At 36.4% G+C, this 27,331-nt stretch overlaps 1 protein-coding gene across 4 annotated transcripts in view; it reads left to right on the forward strand.

Annotated features, from left to right (window-relative positions):
• LOC107858495 (uncharacterized mitochondrial protein AtMg00810) overlaps positions 1-27,331 on the forward strand; it is a 62,968-nt gene that overhangs the window by 21,156 nt on the left and 14,481 nt on the right. The window contains exons 1-3 of one of the 4 annotated variants that reach the window (XR_007050952.1): positions 22,769-23,454; positions 23,536-23,559; positions 23,652-24,935. The exons of 1 other annotated variant lie outside the window; for it this stretch is intronic. The gene's annotated coding sequence lies outside the window, so the exon portion shown is untranslated. Of the gene's footprint in view, positions 1-22,768; positions 23,455-23,535; positions 23,560-23,651; positions 24,936-27,331 lie in introns of those variants that run through there. 2 more of the 4 variants (XR_007050953.1, XR_001671018.2) reach the window with 2 other exon arrangements.

The raw sequence follows: 27,331 nt of genomic DNA on the forward strand, positions 1-27,331 counted from the left end.
ACAATATATATATATATATATATATATATATATATATATATATATATATATATCAACTCAATATATCCACAATTCATCATGATCATCAACTCCAATCAGACACCATAAAAGTAAATGTGCATGTAAGACATCATTAGTATCATATCAATCCCTAACTCGTGTATTTTCGTCATGATAAAGGCAACAAATACTCAAATAAGTCTATATTAGCAAACTAAGCTCTCGCACAGGCATCATATTCAGAATAAAGGCATTCAAATGCACAGAGACCAATGATTTCAAATAAAGCCTCCACATGGTCAACACATAATATTTGATATCACAGACCAACCACAACAGAATACAGACCAACCACAACAGAATATAGGCCTTTACATGGGTACACAATAGTAAAAAAAATCTTTAAATATACCTCATAGTTATTAACCTCAACTAATAGCATACTTTAACAACATGGCTTGTGGTGCAATGGATGCGGTTGCTCTACCCTTAACCAGAGGTCGAGGTTTTGACCCTGGGCAATGGGGCCTTACCCGGCGCAAATTCGAATTAGTCGGGTTTCAATGCGGGTACCGGACATCGGATGGGAAACCCCCCCCCCCAAAAAAAAATAGCATACTTTACTTATGAACTACCCAACTTAATGTAAAAGAATTTTAGCCATAACCTACCTCAAAGTGGCGGAATCCCAATCTAAGGTGCTTCAACATGGAGTAGGGGTGTGCATCGGTCGGTTCGATTTGGTTTTATGTGTTATTGATTCGGTTTAGGCCGTCAAGTGACCACTTAGGAGGTCATCACTTAAGTAATAGGTGACCACTAAAGCAGTCTAGCCTATGTGGCTAGGCCCACAAATGGGTGCCCACTTTAGCGGTAGGCGACTGAAGTGGTGCTTTGCTGCTTAAGCGGCTACCACGAAAGTGAAATTTTAGCCACTAAAGTGGTTGCACCAACAACTTTGCTAAGTTGTAAAATTGTCGGTCGACCCCTCGGGATACATTCGAAATTCCGCAAATGCAAACGAACTATGCTACTAGGCTTTTTTAGACGTTTCATACTCAATGGAGATGTTGGATTTTTGAAAAATGATTTTTTTCAACAAATTAATCCTTGAAATCACTTTTTACTATTTTTTAAATAAAGGATCGAAATGCAAGATAAAGGTCTCGAACGTGAACAAACCATGCTTTTAACCTAAATTCAATATTTTGGATCTGCTAGTGCAGTCCAATTGCCATTCATCACTCAAAATAATGAGTATTGACTGAAGTTAACTATATGGCTTTTCAAGCCTCTAAAAACCACGAACTTTCATAAATCATTTTCACTTGCACCAAAAATCATGTCAACCATCCCCAAATATCTAAATCAATATGTAAAAATTATGGGGTAGGGCAAAATGATCAAAACACATAGAAATAAAAAGTCAATTTAGGTCATTACAACATCCTCTACTAAAACTCTAGTTCGTCCTCAAACTAAAAGACATGAAAATACCTAAATTGGTAAAAAACAGAGGGTAACCAATAGACATGTCGGACTTAACCTCTCAAGTAGTCTCCTCAATAGGACGGTGTCTCCACTAAACCTTAACCACAGAAATATCTCCAAAATGCAACCGTCTAACATCTCTGGTTAAAAAATGGAGATTGACTCCTCAACAAAGGTCAACTTGTCATCCAACTGAATGCTGTCCCAATGAAGCACACGAGGTTCACTAGAATATAGCTCCAAAGCATAGATACATGCCAAACTGAAAGAACGACTAAAAAGTTTGCATGTTAGGCAACTCATAAACAACCCCCCAAAAGTCTAAAGAATCTCAAATGTTCCAATGTACCTCGGGCTGGGCTTGGCTCTCTTCCCAAACCTCATCACTCCCTTCATGGGCGACATACGAAGGGTGACTCGATCACCAATCCCAAACTTCAAGGCATAAAGCCCACGGTCTGCATAACTCTTTTGCCTACTCTAGGCTACCCGAAGTATATCCTAAATCACCTAAACCCTATTCAAAGTCTCGCAAAGCAAGTCGGTACCACGAGGTCTAACCTCTAAGGTGTCGAACCAACCAATAGGAGATCGACAGAGCCTCAAAAGAGGCCATCTTAATACTCAACTAGTAGCTATTATTATATGCAAACTTCGCCAAATCCAAATGTTGCTCCTATTGACCTCTGAAGTCCATAACATATGCACAAAGCATATCCTCGAAAACCTAAATAGTTTGTGTCGATTGATCGCCAGTCTGGGTTGGAAAGCAATGCTAAGGTCAACATGAGTACCCAACTCTTCCTAGAAAGTTTGCCAGAAGGTAGAAGTGAATACTAAGCCTTTGTCTGAAATAATTGATAGGGTACCTTATGAAGATGAACTATAAAATAAATGTAGATATGGGCCAACCTTTCGACACTGAAGAAAATTTGAATAGGGATGAAATGGGCTTATTTGGTCAACCGATCAACGATGATCCAAATACTATTAGAATCTCGAAAAGTACGAGGCAACCCACTCACAAAGTCCATAATTTTTTGCTCTCACTTTCACTTAAGAATGGACCATATCTGAAGCAAACTAGCCAGTCTTTGATGCACAGCCTTCACTTGCTAACAACATGAGAAATGAGCTCCAAAATCTGCCATATCCTCCTACATACTGCCCCACTAATAAAACTGCATCAAATTATGATACAATGTTGGTCACACCTGTATAGATAAAATATCTAGAACAATGTGCCTTCTCCAAAATCAATCTCACCCATTCACCAACTCTAGGTACATAAACTGGACCTCTAATTCTCAAAACTCCACCTGAATCAAGAGATGTCGGCCTAGCCTCGCTACTCAGTATCTCGAATCACCCCCAAACTTTCATCATCAAACTAGTGAGCTCAAATTTGCTTTGTCAAGGAAGATCTAGCATTGACAAAGGCAAAACTATGCCTCGGTGTCTAAATGTTAAGCCTAACCATTTAATTAGCTAAGGACTGAACCTCCAAGGCTAAGGGCTATTCCTTAGTTAAGAGATGAGCTAACCTCCCTATACTAGCCGACCTTCAGCTAAAGGTATTCACAACCACATTAGCCTTGCCCAGATGATACAAATAGTGAGGTCATAATAATTAAGCAACTCAAGATGACACCGTTGCCTGATATTAATATATCAAAGTGTGAAGAAATACTAAAGGCTATGATGGTCTCAGAAGATCTGGCAGGGAACTCCATACAAGTAATGACACAACTACTTCAACACAAACACCATAATTGCCTACTCTAAATCATGGGTAGGGTAATTTCTCTCGTGAGGCTTCTACTGACAGGAGGCATAAACAATCACCTTATCCTCCTTCCTCGACATCACACCCAAACCAACACCAGAAGTATCAAAAAACATGGTAAAATCCACACCCTCTTTGGACAAAGTCAAGATAGGAGCTGAAGTCAACAACTTTTTGAGCTTTTGGAAGCTCTTCTTACAGTATCTCTTTTTTTCTGAGTCAACTTGGTAAAAAAACTGCAATAGCTGAGAAACCCTTTACAAAATGCTGATAATAACTCACAAAGCCAACAAAAATCCAATTCTCGATAGGAGAAATAGGTCTAGACCAATCAAAAATTGGCGCTATCTTTGGTCGGATTAGCCATAATACCATCTTTAGTTACCACATGACCCAAGAAAATACAATCCAACCAAAACTCACTGGAAACTTAACATACAATTTCTCTTCATGCAACCTCTGAAGTGTAATTCCCAAATATTTTACATGGTCAGGCTCACTCTTGCAATAAACCAAGATGTCATCTATAAATACAATCACAAAAGAGTCGAGACACAGTTGAAACACTGGTTCATCGACTCCATAAACATTGTAGAGGCATTGTTCAATCCAAAAGACATGACCAAGAACTCATAATGACTGTATCGAGTCTAAAAAGTCATCTTCAGATTATTTGAAGCCCTAATCTTAAGCTGGTGATATTGAATCTCAAATTAATCTTAGAAAAGACCAATGCTCTCTAAAGCTGGTCAAAAAGATTATCAATGTGAGGAAGAGGACACTTGTTCTTAACCATCACTTTATTCAACTACCTATACTCAATGCATATATACATGGAACCATTTTTCTTCTTCATGAACAAGATTAAAATATCCAGGGAGATACACTAGGTCTAATGAACCCTTACTAAAAAATTCTTACAACTGCTCTTTCAATTGTGTTGGAGCCATCCTATAAGGAGAAATAGAAAGGAGCTTGGTTCCTGGCTCCATATCAATAGCAAAATCAATAGCGATTTGATGGCATACCAAACAAATCCATAAAAGTACATCCATGAACACATTTACAACTCAAATAGAATTTATAGGAGGCAGTGAGGCAGCACTAGTATCATGAATATGAGCTAAATCAGATAAATACTCCCTCTATATCATGTGACAAGCATGCGGAAAAGATATAACACCTTTCAGACCCAAATTAAGCGTACCTTTCTAAGCTAACCTCGGCATACCCAGTGTAGATAAAGTCATAGTCTTGGTATAACAGTCTAAAATAACATGATAAGGAGCTAACCAGTCCATTCCCAAGATAACATCAAAATCAACCATATTTAGGACAATCAAATCTACCTAAGTCTCGCAGCTCACAAAGGTAACTATACAAGATCGATACACTTGATCCACCACTAAAGAATCTCTTACGGGGTTAGAAAGATGAATAGGCATAGTAAGAGGCCCACACAAAACAATAAAATTAGTAGGAAAATATGTAGACACATAGGAAAAAGTTAACCCAATGTCAAATAACACGAAAGCAGATCTGTAGCAAATCATAATAATACCTATAATAACAACATCAAAGGCCTCTACCTCGGGTCTATTAGGTATAGCATAGCACTGAGCATATCTAATCCCATGACCTCTACTCAAGAAATTTCTAGCTTGGAATGTGTGTCCACTAAACTCACAATAATGCTACACCTTCTTGGTGCCTCCCTGAGAAGCCGGATAATAGACTCGGTCATCTAGGCATGCTTAATAATACTTTGTAAAGAATCCCCTGAAATGACTTTCTAGGATGCAGCCAATTAATAAGTACTATCTAATAAAGAGTGAAAATGGGCTTTATACTTGGCAATAGTCATGGATCCTTGACCCAAATGATCAAACTCATCACACATCTAATCTCTCAAGCTATATAGTACAAATCTGTCTAAGAAAGCCTAAAAAAACTAAGTCCAAGTTATAGCAAGCGAACCCAAAGGTCTACAATTAGCACACACGACCTCCACCAATCCCTAGTCACATTTGTCAATTGATATGTAATGACCTGATTTTTGTGAATTTTTTATTTCTATGTGATTTGACTATTTTACCTCTCCATAGTTATTTTGTGGTATTTCTTAGGTATGGGGATTATTTTCATGATTTCTAATGCTTTTCAGTGTGATTTGTGTGAGATAATGGTTTTTGGTGGTTATAAGGGCCTTATAGTTGACTTTGGTCAACATATATTGATCTGTGTGTTAGATGGAAAAACGAACTATGCCAATAGATCTGGAACGTCGATTTTAGATTGGTAACATGGTTGATGTGGTTTTATAATTTTTATATCTTATTTCGATCCTCAATTTGAAAAATCGTGAAATTGAATTTTAGGGGTCAACTTTGTGAAAATGACATTTTTTTGAAAATTTGATATCAACATTGAGTCTGGAGCATCAAATTTAGTCTATTAACATAGTTCTTTCTTAAAATTTTGGATGAATTTTTTGGGGTCCGTGGAGACTTGGAATTATACAAGTCTTCAACTGGTGTACCACTTAAGGGACTTGGCTTGATAGCCAAAGTGTCGCCTAAGCAACACCGGGCTCTCTTAAACAAATATATCTTAAGCAAAGTCTGGTTGCTTACATGAAAAGGTTGGTATCGCATAAGCAACGCCTGGGTGGGTCATATATTTTTTTAATTGATTTTCATCATTTTCGAAACTTGGAGCTTGATATTTTGAGTTTTTGGGTGATTTTTTTTCATTTCTAAACTTGGGTTAACTAACTCCAATTTCAATTACTTTTCTTAGATTTCTATCATTTAAACCTTGTTAAAACTTGGATTCAAAAGTGGAATTTGGGAATTTTGGCCTGGAAGGCCTAAATAGCTATTTCTCAAATTAAACTTCAATTCCAATTTGTTTTCACTTGGGTTTCTTTTATAAGTTTCTTTAATCACGGTAAATATATTTTTGGACTAAAAGTTTGGTTTTACTCTTCTTTTTTGAAAGCCTATTTTGGGGATGTACATTTTGACCCCAACCCAAAAATGGGCAATATGAGCATTGTTGACTTTTTTTTAACGTATAAATTTCATATTGGTATGTTTTAGGTGGTTTCAGGTCAATTCGTGAGGGGAACACTCAGTGTTAAAGGCTTGTTTATACCATTTTATGATATTTAAGGTAGGTTATGGCTTAACTTTCTTCGAACTAGGTTGGGTAGTTTAGAAATAAAATCAAGTTAAGCGTTCAGAAACAAATCATGAAAATTGCTACACTATTGTGTTGTGCCCGTGTGAGGGCCTATATTGTTGTGAATTGGTGGTTTTGAGACAGTACTTACTATGTGTGATTGTGTGGGGTCTTATATGGTGCTGTTGGCCTTGTGTATATTTGATTATATCTTTTTCGATGAAAAAGCCTAAATTAGAGTTTATGTGGTATCAATGACATATTATTGTGTATTCTACTCTATTGGTATATGAATTACTTTGAATTTATGGATGATTGGATTATTAAGTGGATTTTGGGCTCACATGATTGGTAAAATTGGTTGGTTTTGGAAATTATCGTTTGGTTGGTTGTGAGCATTACATCCTCATATCATATTACATTGGTATCACCATGAAAATATTCGTAACTTTTTTTAACAGAAAATGTGACATCTTTAAAAACCCTCTAATCGATGGATGTGCCAGAGAGGAGTTATGGATATTGGATTGTATATGGGTTGCGAACTCTCCATGGGTCCTGTCCTACCTGGGTGCACAACTCGGTGGTGTATACAGAGGTTGTGCGACAACCTAGGTCATCACATCATCATCATTATCATCTTAATCTTTGCTGCATTTTATTTATTGTGTACATTCCGTATTGTATTTTTGTTCTTTCTTGTACTTGTATTTGGTAAATGTGTATTTGTAGAATTATTTGTGGAGACCGTGTGGGCTACTGTTCGGGATATTTTTTGATTGTAGGTGATGTGCCCATAATGTGTATTTTGTATGTTTTATTTTCTACTTTGCTTAGTCGGCTTATGATACCTACTGAGTATAAATAGATCATATTTATCCCTACTATGCCCTTTCAGTGCAGATCCAGGTATGAGTGTGCCACATAATAGTTGATTCAGGTGGTATCTAGAGTATATTTGAGGTAGCAATTGATCAATGCTTCTGGAGTTGATTTATTACCTCTTTTTATCTGGATCATGTTTTATTTGTATTTAGAGACAGATTTTGGTCTTTTTGAACTATTATTGTATCTTTTGACATTCGAGATATATTTAGTTGTTCTTATCTTGTAACACTAGGTTTTGGGATTATTGTATAGTATCTTTGGTTATGTATCTTTGCTATTATCATATTTGTGTGATTTGGCTTCATTCTAGAAGTTTTCTCTCGAGTTTTAGGTATTGATTTCTCATTTGTATCAGTTTGGGTGATAGACTTATCAAGGCTTGCCGTGACAAGTGCCATCATGACCCTTGATTTTGAGTTATGACAAATTGGTTTTAGAGCAGCCAGGTTTACATTGATCTCATTAGTGTAAGAACATGGTGTCTAGTAGAGTCTCCTGGATTGGTATGTAAACAATTATTTTTATCTTTGAGAGACTATATGATATCTTTAGAAAACTTCCCTTATGTTATTCCTATCGTACAAATTCTTTTATACCTTGTGTTATAAGTTATATTTAACCCTTTTCTGTGTAGATTGTGAGGACTAAATCTCGTAAGGCTATAGATGTGGGCTATTATTTGAGGAGAGGAATTATTCTAGCGGGTGAGTTGCAAGTCGTAGACTATCTCGAGGTAGTGGACGGGCATGGGGATCTACCCCATCTAGAGGTAGTACCAGGGAGATCTCTCCTAAGCTATGAGGCCTACTTCAATCCCACAATATTTTTCTACCTTGGTTTTAGAAGGGTTATTGATTCGCTTATTGACCCGTTTGGAGGGTGCTTTGTTGAGTGCACCTGGTGTTTTTCTAATTCCAAGTATTGTACCTCTGTCTATGTCAGAATTCTCTTATGTTGTTCCTCCAATTTTGAGTATGGATCCTTTAGTAGTACTGACGTCTGCTTATGGTACTCTACAGTCCTTCTTCAGTGCCTGCATTTGTGTATGGTATTTCGAGATCAGAAGTTAAACCTTCATCTATGTTACCTCTTCAAGTAGGATCTTAGCCAACTAGATTTAATATGCCTCTTATCATTGTGTGTACATTTATATTTTCTAAGGATCAGATGAGGTTGGATAGATTCATTCATTTGGGTCTTCCTAGGTTGTATTGTAGGTGAGGATATCTATGAGTTCTTAATTGACTATCGTGAGAAGTTGCATAACCTTTGTTTGCTTGAGTCGCATGGGGTTTCTTATACTAACTAGTTGAGAGATGCAACCATGGATTGGTGGAGGTCACTTGTTAGTTATATACCTCTTAGTTTTCTAGAGATGACTTGGGATCAATTTTTTGAGACCTTTTTGGACAGGTTTTTGCCTTACAGTTTGAGAGATCAATTGAGAGATGACTTTGATTACTTGGAGCAGGGCTTCATGGTAGTTGCAGAGTATGATGCACGTTTTCATGCTTTGTTTAGGTATTCTTATGTCAGTTTTTCCACCGAGTTTGAGAATATTCAAAAGTTTGTGAAGGGGTTGGATGTTTCACTTTAGCTAGCTACGACTCAGAGAGAATTATATGAGGCATCATTTCAGAGTATAGTGAATAATGCTAAGATGATTGAGTCTATTTTTCGAACGTCTCAGGGAGGCGCCAAGAGCGTTCACCATCAGGCGAGTTCAGAGGTCACACTCCTGGAGGTAGAGATTCTAGAGGCTTCCGTGAGTATCATGGTAGACTAGTGCAGATAACTTTATAGGGTTCGGGTGGTGGGTCTTCTATTTCAGCAGCTTCGAGCAGTTGTTTTAGCTTAGCCCTACCCCCTCCTATTGAGTCGGGCTGTAGAGGTTGCTTTATGTGTGATAGGTTGGCCATTTGTCCAAGGACTGTCCCCACCATGTTTTCAAGGCTACTCCTATATCGGCTATGAGAAGTAGAGTTTCTACTAAAGGTGCACATGACAGAAGCAGTGGTATCCATGATGGTGGTCGTGAGGCTTACTCAGTTAGGTAGTGATTGTGGACAATGCCATGCTATACCTTCTAGACCAGAGGTAGAGGCTTTTGATGTTGTTAAGGTATCTTCCTAGTTTGTTTCAGATCTGCATCTGTGTTATTTGATTTGGAGTTGACTTTTTCCTAAATGTCTGCATATTATACTTTGGGTTTTGATTCTTCTAGTGAGCCTCTTGCCATGCCTATTCGTGTATCTATCCCTATAGGAGGCTCTTTAGTAGTGGATTGGGTGCACCGTTCTTGTGTTGCGACTTTTATTAGGTATGAGACTTGGGTAGATCTAATTATCCTAGAAAGGGTAGATTTTGATGGTATTTTGGGTATGAATTGTTTAGCTCTTTATCATGCTGTCCTAGATTGTTATGCAAAGATCGTGACCTTAGCTTCATTGGGTGTGCCAAGTATAACTTGGAAGAGTGTGTTTCATTCGGGTCCCAAGAGGGTTATATCTTTTCTTCAGGGTCGTTGCTTGGTGGAGAGGGGGTGCTTGTCTTATTTGGATCATATTCATGATGCTAGTGCTGCTTCACCTCCTTCTTTGGATTTTGTTCGTATTGTCTGTAAATTTATGAATTTTTTCTTATAGATTTTTCTAATATGCCTACGGATCATGATATTGACTTTTCTATTGATGTTGAGTCGGACACCAAGCTTATTTTTATTCCTCTTTACAGGATGAACCTAGTTGAGTTAATAAAATTGAACAATCAGTTGCAGGAGTTATTAGATAAGGGATTTAAATTTAATCTAGTGCATCACCTTGGGGTGCGCCTGCGTTGTTTGTAAAGAAAAAAATGGGTCTATGCATATGTGTACTAATTATCAATAGTTGAACAAAGTGACAGTTAAGAATAAGTATCCTTTTCCTCGTATTGATCCTCTTCCTTGTATTGATGTTTTGTTTGATCAATTCAGGGTTCTTTAGTGTTTTCAAAGATTGATTTGATGTCTGGGTATTACTAATTAAGGATTAGAGCTTCAGATATTTTGAAGACAACTTTTCTGATGCGGTATGGCCATTATGAATTCTTGGTCATATTCTTCGGGTTTACCAATGCCCCATCCATATTTATGGAATTGATGAAATGAGTATTTTGATCGTATTTCGACTCTTTTGTCATTGTATTTATAGATGATATTTTGGTTTATTTCAAGAGTGAGGCTGACCATGAGGAACATTTGTGGATTATGCTTCAGAAATTGAGGGATGAGAAGTTGTATACTAAGTTCTCTAAATGTGAGTTTTAGTTGGAGTCTTATCTCTTTCTTGGGTCATGTGGTGACCAAAGATGGTATTATGGTCGATCCGACCAAGATTACAACAGTTCGTGATTGGGCTAGGATCACTTCTCCTATTGAGATTTAGAGTTTTATTGGTTTAGCAGGTTACTATCGGCATTTTGTTGAGGGTTTTTCATCTACTACGGCTTTATTGACCAAGTTGACTCAGAAAAAGATTTCTTTTCAGTGGTTTGATGCTTATGAGGCGAGCTTTCAAAAGCTTAAGGATTTTTTGACTTCAACCCCTATATTAACTTTGCCTAAGAAGGGCGTGGGTTTTGCCATCTTCTGTGATGCTTTTGATGTTGGGTTAGATGCTGTGTTGATGCAGGAGGGTAAGGTGATTGGGTATTTTTCTCGTCAGTTTAGTCCCTATGAGAGGAATTACCCTACCCATGATTTGGAGTTGTGCGTGGTTTTTTTTACTTTGAAGTTGCGGAGGCACTACTTGTATAGAGTTCGTTGTGAGATTTTGTTGGATCATCGTAGCCTTCAGTATTTCTTCACCCAGCGAGATCTTAATATTAGTTAGCGTGTTTAACTTGAGTTGCTTAAGAATTATGATTTGACTATTATATATCATCCGTACTAGGCTAGTGTAGTTGCGAATGCCTTGAGTCGAAAGTCGACTAGTATGGGTAGTTTGGCGCATCTTTTGACTTAGGAGAGATTTTTGTCCTTGGTCGTTCAGTCTTTGGCTAAACAGATAGTTAAACTTGATATTTCGACATGGGTGTGTGTTTTGACTTTTGTGGAGGCTAGGTCCTCCTTGATGCAGTAGATTTGGGCTCATCAATTTGATGATATTGAATTGAGAGTGATTCAGGATAAGATATTGAGTGGAGAGGCTAAGGAAGCCTCGCTTGATCTAGATGTTGTTTTGAGGATTGGGGGTCGAGTTTGTATGCCAAGAGTTGGTGATCAATTAGATTGATTTTGAAGGAGGCTCATTGTACTAGGTAATCCATTCATCTGGAAGTGATTAAAATGTATCGTGACTTGAGGCAACATTACTGGTGGGCTGATATGAGGAAGGAAGTAGCAGATTTTGTAGCTCGTTGCCTATGTTGCTAGCAGGTGAAGGTTGGGCATTTAAGGCATGATGGTTTGCTCACAGTTTATCCATTTCCAAGTGAAAATGGAAATAGATCACTATCGACTTCATAACTGGATTGCCTTATACTCGCAGTTCTGATAGCGTTTGGATCATCCTAGATCAAATGACCAAATCTGCCCTTTTAATTTTGATTTAGGTTTCTTTTAGTGTTGATAGGTTGACCCATATCTATATTCGTGAGATAGTTCATCTTTATGGTGTACCAATGTCTATCATCTCGAATTGAGGTTCAGTGTTCACTTCTCACTTTTGAATTTTTTTTTAAGAGAAATTGGGTACCCAGGTTAATCTTAGTACATTATTTCACCCCATACCGATGGATAGTTAGGGCAGACTATTTAGATTTTAGAGGATATGCTCCGTGCTTGTGTGATGGACTTTGGTGGTCAATGGGAGTAACATTTAGCTTTGGCGGAGAGTTTGCGTATAATAATAGTTATCATTCTAGTATTGAGATGGATCCTTTCGAGGCTTTGTATAGTAGGTGTTGTTGCTCTCTAGTTGGTTGGTTTTAGATTGTATCTTTTGACGTTCAAGGTGTATTTACTCGTTCTTACACTGTGAAACCAAGTTTTGGGATAATTGTATGGTATCTTTGATTATGTATCTATACTATTATTATATTTGTGTGGTTTGACTTAGTTCTAGAAGCCTTTTCTTGGGTTTTGGGTATTAATTTCTCATTTCATATCAGTTTGGGTGATAGACTTACTTGTCAAGGTTTGCCGCGACAAGTGCCATTATGACCTTTAGTTTTGGGTCGTGACATGATACGTAGTATAACTCTATGACACTCCAGGGATCCAACATTATGTAACTTCTCCTAACAGTCAATCAAAAACTCATAGGCATTCTCATCAATAGCTCTACTAAACTTGGGAGGACCTAAGCGAATGACCTCTCAAATCTCTTTTGATTATCAGAAGAAAAAACTGTACCTGAAGCAACTGCAGAAATACTAAGTTTGCTAGGAAATGAACCCATATGTGGCGATACCATAGATGAAGGTTGTACCCTTGAACTAGGAATACCATGATTAGATATTGGCATAGAAGGCGAAGCACTGCTCGAAGTTTGAGGAATGCCATAAGTAGATGCCAATAAAGATAGCAGAACCACACTCGGAGTTAAACGAATGCCATAAGCAGGCGACGACACTGACGATGGCACAATACTCAAAATTGGAGAATCACCTGGTGCACTCAAGGGAACACCCTTCAAATGAGTTAAGAGACTAATCAAATGACCCTGAAGATCCAGGGTATCACCTGAGTTGTCCTTGCAACCCCTTTCTGATAATCATTCTTGAAATACAAAACTTTAGGCTCGAGAGAGGACTTTATAGCACGTTCTCTAGCTGGGGGTAACTCTTTGTGCCCGTCGTCTACCTATGGTCCATCCAAGACCCTGTCTCTCTCTCTAGTCTGAGCTTTATTCTCGAATGCTGGCTTAGCATCCCTAGCCTCTTGAGCTATACTCCTCACTATCTGTGTAGAAAAAAGTGGAATACAACTTAAAACATGGGGTAAGAATAACCCGCACGACTTGGAGTAAAAAAACAGAAGTTTTTCCTAAAGTCATCTTATAGCTTCTCAAACATAGATATGTATGTCTATGTATCGATCCACGAGACTCTACTAGATATCCTTCTCTTACACTTATTAAATCGGTGAACTTGGTGCTCTGATACCAATTTGTCAAGGCCTAAAATCTGGAGACATGATAACACTTATCGTAGCCCAGCTTGATAAGTAAGCCCAAATTCCAAGAGTTAAGAAAATTCTACAACAATAATAAAACAGAACATGACGTGACTTCTAGAAAAAAGTGAGGCCCTAAAACATAAGTTAAAGCATAAGTCTGAAAGAATTACACGAATCTAATATCAAAATCTGGTATCATAAGTACAAAGCATCTAATAATACATTTGAATATGAAATATAACATGTCTCTAAAATAATGTAAGACATAGTTAATAATAGGATGAGGCCTAAAAATGGCTGTGGACGCCTGGGGTATGTCAACACCTCGAGTCATCAACTATCTCACGCGCAAACTCAACCACCCTGCGTAGTGCTTATATTAGGAACTGGATCAAAAGGGTAAAGTAGGGTGAGTACGACCCATTTGTACTCAATAGGTATCATAAGCCAACTGAACAAAGCAAAAAATAAGATAAGTAAAATATATGATGAACACGTTACCTGCAAGTTAGAAAGTCCCAAACGGTAACTTACACCATCTCCACTAATAGTTCTAATATATAAGTACACAAAAATAGAAACAACACTAATATATTTACAAAATACACTAAAATTAAGCATAAGTCAAGGAACTAGGAAAATCAAGCAAGATGCGTGTACAAATGTAATGCAATGCAATGTGGATGGGATTAAAAATGAAAGCCATGTCATGACATTCTATATACACCCATCAAATTCGCAGCTCCCAGGTAGGACCAATTGGGGTTCACAATCCATATACTATATTTCATATCTCAATCTCAACTCCCCTCTCCAGCTCATGTTCATGGAGAGGATTTACATAAAAGTGTCTCGGTTCTTTAAAAAATAGTGTTCTCAATGGTACCAGTATCTCATGAATGTATATGTATAGAATGAAGATGCAATGCTCAAAGTCAACTCAATATGATGATACTAATTCATCCAAAACTTATATACATAAGTGAGCCCAAAAATCAACACAATATGTCTACAATTTATGATTATCAACACTAATTATTCACCATCAAAATAAATATGCATGTAAGACATCATTAATATCATATCAACCCCTAATTCAGGTATGTTTGTCATGATAAAGACAACTAATGCTCAAATAAGGCCTATATTAGCAAAATAAGCCTCCACACGGGCATCATATCTAGAATAAAGACATTCAAAAACATAGATAATGCCAATGATGTCAAATAAAGCCCCACATGGGCAATCCACAATATCAATATCACAAATCAACCACAACAGAATATAAGCCTCCATATTGGCACACAAGAGAAAATAATCTTTAAATATAAATTCTACAGTTATTTACCCCAATCCCTATCGTGCTTAACTTGTTTATTAACTATCCATCTCAATCTGAAAGAAGTTAAGCCATAACCTACTTTAAAATGATGAAATTTCGATCTAAGGTGCTTTAAAATAAAACCTTCTCTTTATAAATGACCTCAGAATCAATTACATTATTCAAATATAACATCTATGCATTAAAAAGATAATGATGCCCGTATTGCTCATATTTGGGATAAGTTCAAGACAGGTTTAGGAAATGAGTTTTAAAATAATAAAAGGGTAAAATCAAAAACTTATTTTAGAAACAAATTCCCTATGGTTATAGGAGTCTACAAGAGAAAACCCACGCAAAACGAATTTAAAACGAGGTCTAAATCAAAGACAACCCTTTTTTAAACTTTACCAATAAAAACTCTAAATTTTTATTTTGAAATCATGATTTAAAGGTATTTTTGATGATAAAATCAATTATAATAATGGGAATGAGGTTTTGGAGCTTATTCAAGCTCAAATGGTGAAGAAATTCTCAAGAATCATCCAAACCTAAAGCTCAAAGGTCCAAAAATGAAGAAAAAAGTAATAAAGAGTATATATATCGATACAACTTTGGCCGCTTAGGCGGTCATCACTTAAGCAATGGCTGACCTTTAAAGCGGTCTGACCTACGTTGCTACACCGAAAAAAGTAGTTCCCTTCCACTAAAGTGGTCAAATTCCCGCTTTAGTGGTATGCAACTGGTCAACTATGACTGTTAAAACGGTGCTTTGTCGCTTAAGCGGCTACTGCTAGAGTAGTATTTTAGCCGCTAAAGCGGCTGGACCAACAACTTTGCTAAGTTGTAAAGTTATCAGTCAATCCCTCCGGATCCACTCGAAATGATACAATAACAAACCTAAAAATCGAAATTAAGGACTTAATGAACAAAAATCAGCAACCACACTAGAAGGAAAACAACACATAGAAAGGAGATAAAGAAGAAGATTGTATAAATGTAAAGATAGATAATGAAATATACACCACCTTTAATGATTAGCACCTAATTGTGTATCAAACAACTAGACACATTTCACCATGGATGGATAACACTTCATTCTTAGGTGGACCAAGAGAATTTACACTCTTTAAAACCCACCTTTCTTGCCAAATGGTCAACACAAGTGAAGAACCACCTCATTTGCATAGAACCTTCAAGTTTCAATTTCTCTCTCTTAAGGAGAAGGAGAAGACTACAAGCTAAAACTACAATTACAATCTAAAAAGTCACTCAATTCATTATGTCAAAAACTAATGAAAATAGAAGCATATTTGTCTATTTATACTTATTACAAGCAAAGTCTAAAATATCCTTAATGAAGGGTGCTCCTTTGGAGTGTAAAAAGGGAGTCTTAGAAGACGACAATAGCCCTAAAATGGGGCGCCTCTTGAGTGTCAAATTTTAGTGTGCAAAGTCCATCTTGTCCTTCAAGTGAGGCGCCTCTTGAGTGTAATGGTTCCCTTCTCCTCCTTCAACTTGACAAGGCTTTAAAAAGCCTTCAAACATTTTTCAATTCCGAAGCTTAAACCTTTGACAATGCCTTGTACTTTTTTATGCTTTTCATGCTTGTATCATCCTCTCCATCTTGAAAGGAATTTGTCCTCAAATTCGCACCTTGCAAAATAAAAGAGAGGGAAAAACAAACACACAATCCTCGTGATAGGAGGATTAGCATTAGTATCACAAATTAGGTAAACATGCCAAAGGGGTACACTTTTGGAATATAGCCAACCATCCTTTGTTATGAGTAAGAAACATCTACCACAAACATCACAAAGGACACGACTAAGGCAAGCATCAAGGAGTGAAGAAGAAAATCCAAAACAAACACATATGTCACTTATTTTCATGGGAAGGCAAACATTCAAAATTGAACATCTACGGCTTAGGAAGGTTCCCTTAACAACACATATTCGATCACTCCAAGTTTGTTCACACTTTACATACACCCACATATCTTTGGTATTCGACATGAAAACTTTAGCATAAAGGATACCAAAGAAGTGAATAACATCAATTAAAAGATAATGAGCATGAATCAAAACTACACTTCCAATACCTCACAAGTACCCCAGGGTCAAAGGAAAGTAGTAGACATGGGTCAAGGCTGTAACCACCTACCTTTTTCACTTGAGGATCAAAATCATAACTTCCCAAGGCATTACACATAATTTTGGCATACACATAGTCACTATGAACAGGACTAATATCTTGGATCTTATTACACAAGTTTAAAGGACTATACTCCACATCAAGATCATCTTTACACGCATCAACACTAACTTGAAAGTTTTCAATCACACAATATTCATGTTCAAGTAATGAGCTAATCTTAGGAGTACATGGTTCATTGTACACACCCAAAATACTATCAAGGAAAGTTACATGCCTTTCTACACTAGGTAAACCCAAAATCCCTTCATCTTGACTACTAATAGCCACATCACTACATTTAGAACTTGAGGAAGTGTAGAGCATACCATAGTCACTTTAGTTTGTACTAGGGCAACTCGTGTGCCTTGTACTCTCGACCATGAGTGCACTTGGAACACCAACATGTTTTGGAGGGACTTCACTTGCATTCTTCTTTTGAATCATATCATTTTGTACCTGCACATAAAAAGAATCAATGCTAGGCAAAGTGCTAGCATTTGGGTTAGTGGGTAACAAGGGGCCTTCATGGACTAGATCCACAAACACATGTTTCTTTCCCTTTCCTACTTTACTACCCGCGGTTTTCCTTTTTCTTGCCCTCTTTTCTTCACATTCTTCTTGTATCCCACCACTAAGTTTCTCTCTATCTTGAGGCTTGACCTCATTCTCCTTGGATTCTAACTTGTGGAGAGGAGGCATTGGATTTGGTTGATGATGAGTTTGGATTTGTGGCATGGGGTTTTGTGGAGTGTAGGGTCTTTGGTCAAGTGGATTTGAGACTTGGTGTTTTGAATTTTGTGGCGGTTTTGGTGGACATAGTCTATCAACCCCCGCTTTAATTCTAATCATGTCACCCCTCATGAATCCCAAATCAACCCTCATGAATCCTTCATCACCCTTCATGGATCTCAAGTTACCCATCATAGATCCCAACTCACCTTTCAAATCTCGGGTTAGTGAATCAAACCGAGCCATCAAGGCTCTCAAAACATAATTTCCCAAAGGTTGGGATGTGGGACCTTCGTATTCCATGGTTAAAGTACCCAAGAACAAGCAAAAAACAACAAAGACAACACCTACAAAACGAACAAACAAGTTAGTTCAAAAGCCTCACCATACTCACACTTGGATCTCACCTCACACTTGGTCTCACAAGTGCTGAAAACTTGGTATTACTTGGTAAGTGAATGAGTGGTGAATATTCTTTGGCCCGAAATCGATTTTTGTTTGATATGACTCAAATCAAAACGATGTACAGACTTGAACCAACAAACTACTGCAAATTAAAAATGAGAAAAAGCACACAAAAATTGAAGACACGAACAAACTCAAAACTAATTATCAATCTAGCAGGTATTTACTAGCTTGCTAATTAGTGATAAAGTTTAACACACAAGAAACTAGAATAAAAAATTAGAAACTAAGAAATCTAATTTTAGGACTCAATTTGGTTGTTCATAAAGTGATGATGTGGCAGCTTGTGATTGGACGTCACTTTTCAAAATTTTCTATTCCAAATCTCTTGTTTCGGCTAAACAATCCTTTAGGGAAGAAGAATTTCGGTTTTGGGGGAAAGAAATGAAGGTTTGAAGCCTTTTTGGAGCTTCAAATGAATTCAAAATGGGTTGGTCTCCTCAAGTGTACTTTCAATTGTACTTGCTTGTCCCTTTGTCCCATCTTCCTTTTTGGAAGACATAGAATATGCTAGGGAATATTCTTGTACAAACACTTAGTACACTCTCTTTCTTCTCCTTTTTTGGATCAAACAAGCTACTTGAATATTCTTCTTTAACAAGATTTAAAGATGGTGGATGAACAAGATGAATATTCAAGAGTTGACCAAGGTTTGACCACTAGGCAAATGAACCCTAACTTCGATTCTTCTTTTAGATCGAGGTTCCTTTTGCCAAACCAAGCACAACCAACACAAAACCAGCCACAAAACGCCACACACAAGTTGATAAAAAATGAGATCCCTTTTTAAAAGCTTCAAACAAGCCACAACAATGGTGGATCTAGCTCAAAAACAACCAAATATTGTTCTAAACTTAGATCTAGACCCTTTAAGTGCTAGAGAACACGAATCCAACACTAGAAACTATCAAAACAATCTAAAAATTAGTAGATCTAAGTTGTGAAATTCGAATCTACTACCAAACAACAAGACAACACAATTTTTTTTTTTTGAGTTTTTCAAATTTTTGACTCTTTTTATAGATTTTTTTTTGACTCTAGACTCTTTTTTTGTGAAGATTTTCTTAGATCCAATACTTAGAGTTGTGGGAACAACTCTAATACATTGCTCTGATACCAAATGATACAATAACCAAAATTAAGGACTCAATGAACAGAAATCAGCAACCACACTAGAAGAAAAACAACATATAGAAAGGAGATGAAGAAGAAGATTGCATAAATGTAAAGATAAATAATGAAACATAGACCACCTTTAATGATTAACACCTAATTGTGTATCAAACAACTAGACACACTTTACCATGGATGGATAACACTTCTTTCTTAGTTGGACCAAGGGAATTCACACTCCTCAAAATCCACCTTTCTTGCCAAATGGTCAACACAAGTGAAGAACCACCACACTTGCATAGAACCTTCAAGTTTTGGTTTCTCTCTCTTAAGGAGAAGAAGAAGACTATAATTACAATCTAAAAAGTCACTCAATTCATTATGTCAAAAAATAGAAGCCTACCTGTCTATTTATACTTATTATAAGAAAAGACTAAAATATCCTTCATGGAGGGTGCTCATTTGGAGTGTAAAAAGAGAGTCTTAAAAGAAAACAATAGCCCTAAAATGGGGCGCCTCTTGAGTGTCAAATTATAGTTTGCAAAGTCCATCTTATCCTTCAAGTGAGGCACCTCTTGAGTATAATGGTTCCCTTCTCCTCCTTTAACTTGACAAGGCTTTAAAAAGGCTCCAAACATTTGCCAATTCCGAAGCTGGAACCTTTGACAATGCCTTGTACTCTTTTATGCTCTTCATGCTTGTATTACGAAATCCCATGAATGCAAATGAACTATGCTACTGGGCTATTTTTTACATTTCAAACTTAATGATAACATCAAATTTAAAAAAAAAAAACCTTTTCAACAAATTAATTCCTGGGATCCCTTTTCACCATGTTATAAATGAAGGATCTAAATTAAAGATAAAGGTCTTAAATGTAACTCAACTATGCTACTAATCCAAATTTGTTATTCCTAATCTGTTGGCGCAGTCCACATTGCCACCCGGCATTTAGAATAATAAATGTTGACTAAAGTCAACTATATTTAGAATAATAAATGTTGACTAAAGTCAACTATATGACTTCTTAAGCCTCTAAATATCACAAATTCGCACAAATTATTTCCTATTACATTGGAAACCATGCCAACCATTTCAAACCCCAAAATCAACATGTACTAACTACGGGGAAGGAAAATATTGTCAAAACACATAGAAATAGAAATTCACAAATTTAGGTCATTACAAAACCTCCTTTGTGTAGGATTCCATTGCCTTCTTTGGAATCTATTTTCTCTCTTTGAACCTTTGTTGTCACTATATTTTCCACCTTCTCTTCTTTATTATTCTCTGTAACAATAGGTTCTTTTCTTTTCAATTTCGGATGTAACACTCTACAATCATGTTTATCATGTCCTTCGATTTTGCAGTCCCTAAAATACTTAGGGATCATATCATATTGAATCCTAATTCTCTTAAGTCTTGACCTTTTATTACTTGGATTAATAATATTCTTTTCCACAAACTTTGGAAAATCTAACAGTAGTTCCACCGGCACCTTTACTCTAACACAATTAGGTCTCGTCTGATTATTAATAGTCGAGTCTAGATAAATAGGTTTAACTACTTTTGAGGCAATAGAGAAAAATGATTCCTTCACAAAAAGGTAGGCTTCAAATCCGGAAAAGATATATCCAAGCAAATGCTTGAGTCATCTCTTCATCTACTTTAAATTTAGCATCATAAATTAGTGGTCGCATTCGGTAAGAGTAGCCTTCCTTATCCAGAAAGTAGTACATATTTTAGGTAACATGTTGATAAAATCATCCTCGTGATTAAACCTAATTAAGATATGCCAATTCCTCAATAGAACAATGATACAATCTCCCTTAAGTTTGTATTGTTTTGGTATTTGAGACTGAAGTTCATCCATTTCAGGCCCATCATAAGTGAACTTTCCAACTACCGTAAATTGAAGGTTCTCTATAGTATTCATTCTATTAACACCATTTTCAGTATAGTGAATTTTGGGGATTCCGTTATTAGAAGACAATTTCTTCATATGAATTGGTTCAATTGTTTGCACTAAATGTTGATTTTTATAGGAGCTTTTAATAAAGAGACTTACCTATGATTTCCGCAATAGGCAAATTATTAGGCTTGGTAGGTAAAATAGGATTGCTGTAGAGGCTTTCGAAGGGAAAAGAGGAGGGAAATCTAAGGTATATTTAATAAGAACGGATTGGTCAGCCTTAGGAACAGGTTGACCAACGGCCGTGGTGGCCATCTATGCAAGTGGAATCTTAGTGGTAGGGGAGGTTGTCATGCGACAGAGATGAAATCGCTTTTAGAATATTATTTATCTAGCTTTGTCATTTTTTGATATGTCAAAAGTGACAAGTAAAAATAAAAATTCATTTTAAAAATAAGTGACAAGTAAAAATAAAAATTCATTTTAAAAATAAGTGACAAGTAAAGGTGAATGAAGATACTCCCTCTAGTCCAAGATAAGTGAATTTGCCTTAATGCACACCTACTAAGAAAAAAACTAGGACAAACATTTCGCGACAACTTACTTTAGCACTTTAACTTTATAGGTAATTATTTACCCCCTAAACAACTTTCGTCTGAATTAAATACCACCCTAAATATATAATACTACTCTCACAACAGGGAGTGCATTACACGCGCCTACGCATCCGCGCCATGTAATGCTATGTCGGAGCCACACAAGTCACACAAAAAGATATTTTTTAAAAATAATTTCATATATATATATATATATATATATATATATATATAATTTTTTTTAAAAGGTTTTCTTCTTCACCCCCCACCCCTCCCCCTCATTTATGGGCTTTCTTCTTCACCCCCACATCCCATCCAATCGCCACAGCCCATCCAACCCTTACACCCCCTTTCTTATCATTTGCAACTGCCATAAATAAATAAAAAAAATCTCTCACCCCATTTTATTTCTTCTTCAGATCAAATCATAGAAACCTAATTTCCAAATCAAGTAAATCTTTAAAGAAATAGTACAACAACGAATTTAAAGACACCCCAATAATCAAATTCCACAGAGTTGAAAAAACTTCACTTGTATAGTACGAAAAATAGCTCCAAGATTCACTTTTAGCACAAATTTAGCAATAAAACTGAATATCCATTACTAAAATTGCATCAAAAAGTCAATTAGCAACAAAAAACAAAGATGAATTGGTTATACATTTTTCTTTTTGTTCTCAATAATAGATTTTGAAAAAGTATGTTAAAACTCACAATTTTTTCACATACATTTTTTTTCTTGAAGAAATTGATAAAGTGAAGGAGAAAGGAGATTGCGGTGTGGGTGGGGTGGAGGGGTGTAAGAAGAAATACCAGGGGTGAGGGATGAGCGAGTACGAAGAAGAAGATGGGTGGGGTGGAGATTTTTGTATATCTTTTTTCTTTTACACACACACACACACACACACACACACACATATATATATAAAGTGGGTCCATTTCCTTTTTTAAATTTAATACACGCTTTTTTTCTTTATAAAATGTCAAGTCAGCACTAGTTGTTATATTAATTCACTTTAGAGTTGTTAAGGGAGTAAATAAATATTTGTTAAGTTAAAGGTCTAAAGTAAGTTGTGCCAACAAGTTTAGGGGATTTTTATACTTTTTCCCTGAATGTAATCGAAGAGTTTAGCATGACATGCCATATGAAATACAAGACTATACTATTAAAACAAATAAATTGGAACATAAGGCGTAACATAAATTCAAAATCCAAAAAAAACTCTTATATAAAATTCAACAAGTATATATAATTCAAAAAAAGGAAAGCATAAGTCTACAATGTCTTTTTTCTTAATTAAATTTTAGGTCCCGAGACCATTTTAATTCAAAGAGAAACCCAAATTCAAATTTACAACAATATTTAGAAATGAAAAGGACTTAAGCCCAACAAATGACCCAAGACCGAAAAAACCACCTATAAAAGTGTAGCTACTTCTCTTCAAAGCTGGCCTTCTTACATTTCCTCAACAATCGCCTCATTTCAAGCATGTTACCTGGATTATTGTCGAAAAATCTCCCAGCTGATCAGTGTGCTCCTTTGGATCTTTTTCCATCTTGCTCTCTTATGGCTTCTAATGTTGCTCTGTTTATCTACTTTACTCTTGTCACATGGTAAGTTTAGATCCATCTCTTTTCTTTCTTTGTACTTATTTTTAAATTTCTTTGATGATTCTCATTCATACTGGTTTCCAGGGGGTCGAGGATTTGCCCAATCTCGTTAGCTCCTTTCCCATTTGCTTTATTTCTTTTCTGCCCTCCTTTTGTTATTCTTATTTGTTGTTGGCCTTAACTTGCTCCTCTTCTTTCAGCTGATTTTTGGAATGTTCCCACCTCAAGCTTATAGATCTGGTTGATGCACCCTCCTATGATCATTAGAGCCTTTTACCCTTGCTTTTTGGTGAAGCTTTTTGATAGCTGTAGCATGATCTCATAGTTTGTAAATTCACAACCTGATGTCTTCTTCAGGGCATACTTTGTAAATTTATAGGCTGTGTGGTTATTGTTTTTCTTTCTGCACTGCTAGGTTGTAAATGACTTAGCTTCTCCCTTCCCTTCCTGATGTGTGATAAATGATGGTTATGCATGCTATATGGTTTCAATGCTTTTGATTGCTCTACTTTTGATCCTTAGATTCAAAATTTGTGCTCTATCCATGTAAATTAATCCCTTGACTCTGCTTGATAACTGTGAGAAACTATTTTATTCCTTGAATTGTTGATTTTTAATAGTCTCATTAGCTAGATGATCTTGCACCATGTTCCCTTCCCTGAAAGTATGTGTTATGCTTGCTTTTAGTACTTAAATGATTTGTCTAATGTTATCTCTTATCTCGATCAACTCCCATGGAACTCTCCATTATTTTGTGATCATCTTAGCTAGACTTAGTGAATCTATCTCTAAGTTGACCTCTATTAAATCTTTTTCCTAGCAGTACATTAATGCTTCCTCTTGCCTCCGCCTCCATGTTTGTTCTCCATCCTACTCCTTGAGATCTAGCATAAACTAGTTCTCTTTCTCCATTCTTGATGCAAAGGCTTATTGAATTCCACCCTGGATTTCTCCTACAAGCTCCATCAGTGTTGCACTTCAACTTGTTTACTTTTGGCAATTTCCAAAAAACCTTTTGATAATGCAACTTTGGGGTATAAGTTCTCATTTTCTCCGCAACCTTAGGGCAAGTCTAAATCTCCAGGTTAATCCATGGATATAAAGTGTTTACCAGCTTCTTAATAAATTTTTGAATCTGCTACACCATTCCTAAACATGTGGCATTTCGTTCATGCTTCCTATTGTTCCTTCTTTTCCACAAGGTCCATATTATAATTGCTCACATGTATCTACAAAGCTGCTGCAGTTTGTGAGATACCTTATGCTTGCGCCAAGTAATAATTAGTTGTTGTAGGTTTCTGCTCTCCATGCTTATACCTACAAAAATAACAATCTGCTTTCACAGCATAAAGGTCATGGGAGTTGTGAGAAAAAAGTGGGACATCATTCATTTTGCACTTCACAGCACCAACATCTTAATACTATGTTGATCCACCAACATCTTCTTCCCCACACTTTCCAAAGGAAAAACCTAATCTTTCGAGGTAATTCTTTGGGCCACATATACATATACTCACTTCCTTTTTCCTATTTCTTCCGAGTAAGTGCCATGCTGATTTAATAGTAAACCTCCTATGTGTGCTGCCCATCCACCATGGAGTATCATTTTGACCTTCTCTTGGGGGTTTAATGCATTCCCTAATATAATCCATCATTTCTTGGAAGATGATTCCCTGCAGTTTAGGTATATCCCACTCTCTATTTTTAATAAAACATATTACCTCAACTTTTTCATCCAAATCATTCTATCTTTCTGTGTAATACAGTGCACTTTTTTTGCCAATTATCATACAAAAAACTTGAGTTTCCTCCTTTAGTTTGCCACTAAATATTATGCTCCACCTCTTCTCTGATATTAATCATTTTTCTGTAAGTATGTGAGGTTCCATATCACTGAGCCACTACAGAATGTTTCTTCTTGCAATATTTATTCCACATAAGAGATCCCTATAAGGATGATGTGGAAGTTCTAAAAATCCACCAAAGCTTTGCAAAAAGAGCTTTTGGTGTATCATGCAATGATCTAAATCCTAATCCACCTTCCTCCTTTGGGAAGCACATTCTTTCTCATGAAACCCAATGCTTATTTTTTGCTCGTGTAGTATTCCCCACTAAAACTTTGTAAAGATCTTATGCATCTGATTTATTACTCCAACTGGGGGATTCATTGCTGATAATAGGTACACTGGCATAGTCTATAGTACATGAGATATCCATATGAACCTGCCTCCGAAAGATAACAACTTATTCTGCCAAATTGCCAACCTTTTCATCACTTTCTTTGTTAATTCCTCAAAATGAGACTTCCTTTTCCTACCACAAAAAATTCGACATCACAAGTAGGTAAAAGGAAAATTCCCTTGCATGATGCCCGTGATCCTTTTGATTTGGCTGCCAACTGATATTGGCACTTTCTCATGTAGGTAGAATAAGCTCTTGTCTAAGTTCATAATCTATCCTGATATCTTTTCATATTTCCTTAGTATCTCTATCATACTTCTCATTGAATATGGATGGCTTGAACAAAACAAAATTATATCATCAGCATATGAAAGATGATTGATATTTACACTCTATTTAGGCATTCCATATCCCTTAAATTCTCGATCCTCAAAAAGCTTGTTTAGGTTTCTTGCCAAACCTTCAGCATCAATTATGAATAATATGAATAATGTAGGAGAAAGAAGGCCCCCTTGCTTCAAACCCCTAGGAGACTGAAAGAAGCTAAAAGGCTGGCCATTCATTAGAACAATATACCAATTGTTGCTTATAAGCTCACTATCATATTAATTATTCTTTTTGAGTAGCCAAACCTTCTCAACACTTCAAGTACAAACTTTCATGAGACTCTATCATACGATTTTGCCATGTCTAGCTTTACCACCACATTATGCCATTTATTCCTCCTGTTAATATCTCTCACTATCTCCTGAGCTAATAAAACATTCTCTATAATACTCCTTCCCTTAACAAATTCAATCTTATTGCTTGAAATAACTTGAGGGAGAGTTTCTGCTATTCTTCCCTGTACCACCCTTGAGATGATTTTGTTAGATAAAGTACTTAGACTTAGCGGCCTTAAATCACCAAAATTACTTACCATATCTTTGTTTGGAATGAGTACCAGATTTGTGTGAGTAATGTACCTTGGAACCTCCTGACCACTAAAAAAAAGTTTTACTATATTAGTGATATCCTTCCGAATGATGTCTCAACAATTTTGAAGGACAACCTTGAAAAGCCATTTGGTCTACTTGCATTGTCTCCATTAAGATTAAACACCACATGCTTTACTTTTTCTTTTGTTGGACTCATTTTCAACCTGTTATTCTGATATTCAAAAACAAGTTTGAGGATAGCTTCGAATAATGTCTCATCTGTATATTCTCTAGTCTCTTTGAACTACTCCTTGAAAACTTCCACTGCTTCATCCCCTATATTCTGAGTTGAGGATATAATATCCCACTATCTTGTTTTAATTTCACTAACCTGAAGCTTTCTTCTCCTCCCTTTCACATAAGAATGAAAGAATTTGGCATTTCTATCTCAATCTTTAAACCACTTCATACCTGCTTCTTGCCTCGAATACTCCTCTTCAATGTGCAGATGTCTCTTCAAATTTGCTTCCACCTTACTCAATTATGCCTTATTATGCTCAGTTGGGGCGATTTCAAATTGAATCTCCATGGCTTTTATGATATCCTCCAATGTTGCTATTTGTTGAAAAACATTTCCAAAGGTATGTTTACTCCATTGTGCCAAAACCCCTTTCACCCTTTTAAGTTTCTTTTGGAATATTGGAAAAGGGTTGATTGCAGTAGACTATCCATCCTAATTTTCTTTCACCACCTCCAAAAAATCATGATGTTTGGTCCAGAAA

The sequence above is a fragment of the Capsicum annuum genome, chromosome 2 (genome assembly GCF_002878395.1).
Source record: "Capsicum annuum cultivar UCD-10X-F1 chromosome 2, UCD10Xv1.1, whole genome shotgun sequence".
Taxonomy (NCBI): Eukaryota; Viridiplantae; Streptophyta; class Magnoliopsida; order Solanales; family Solanaceae; genus Capsicum; species Capsicum annuum.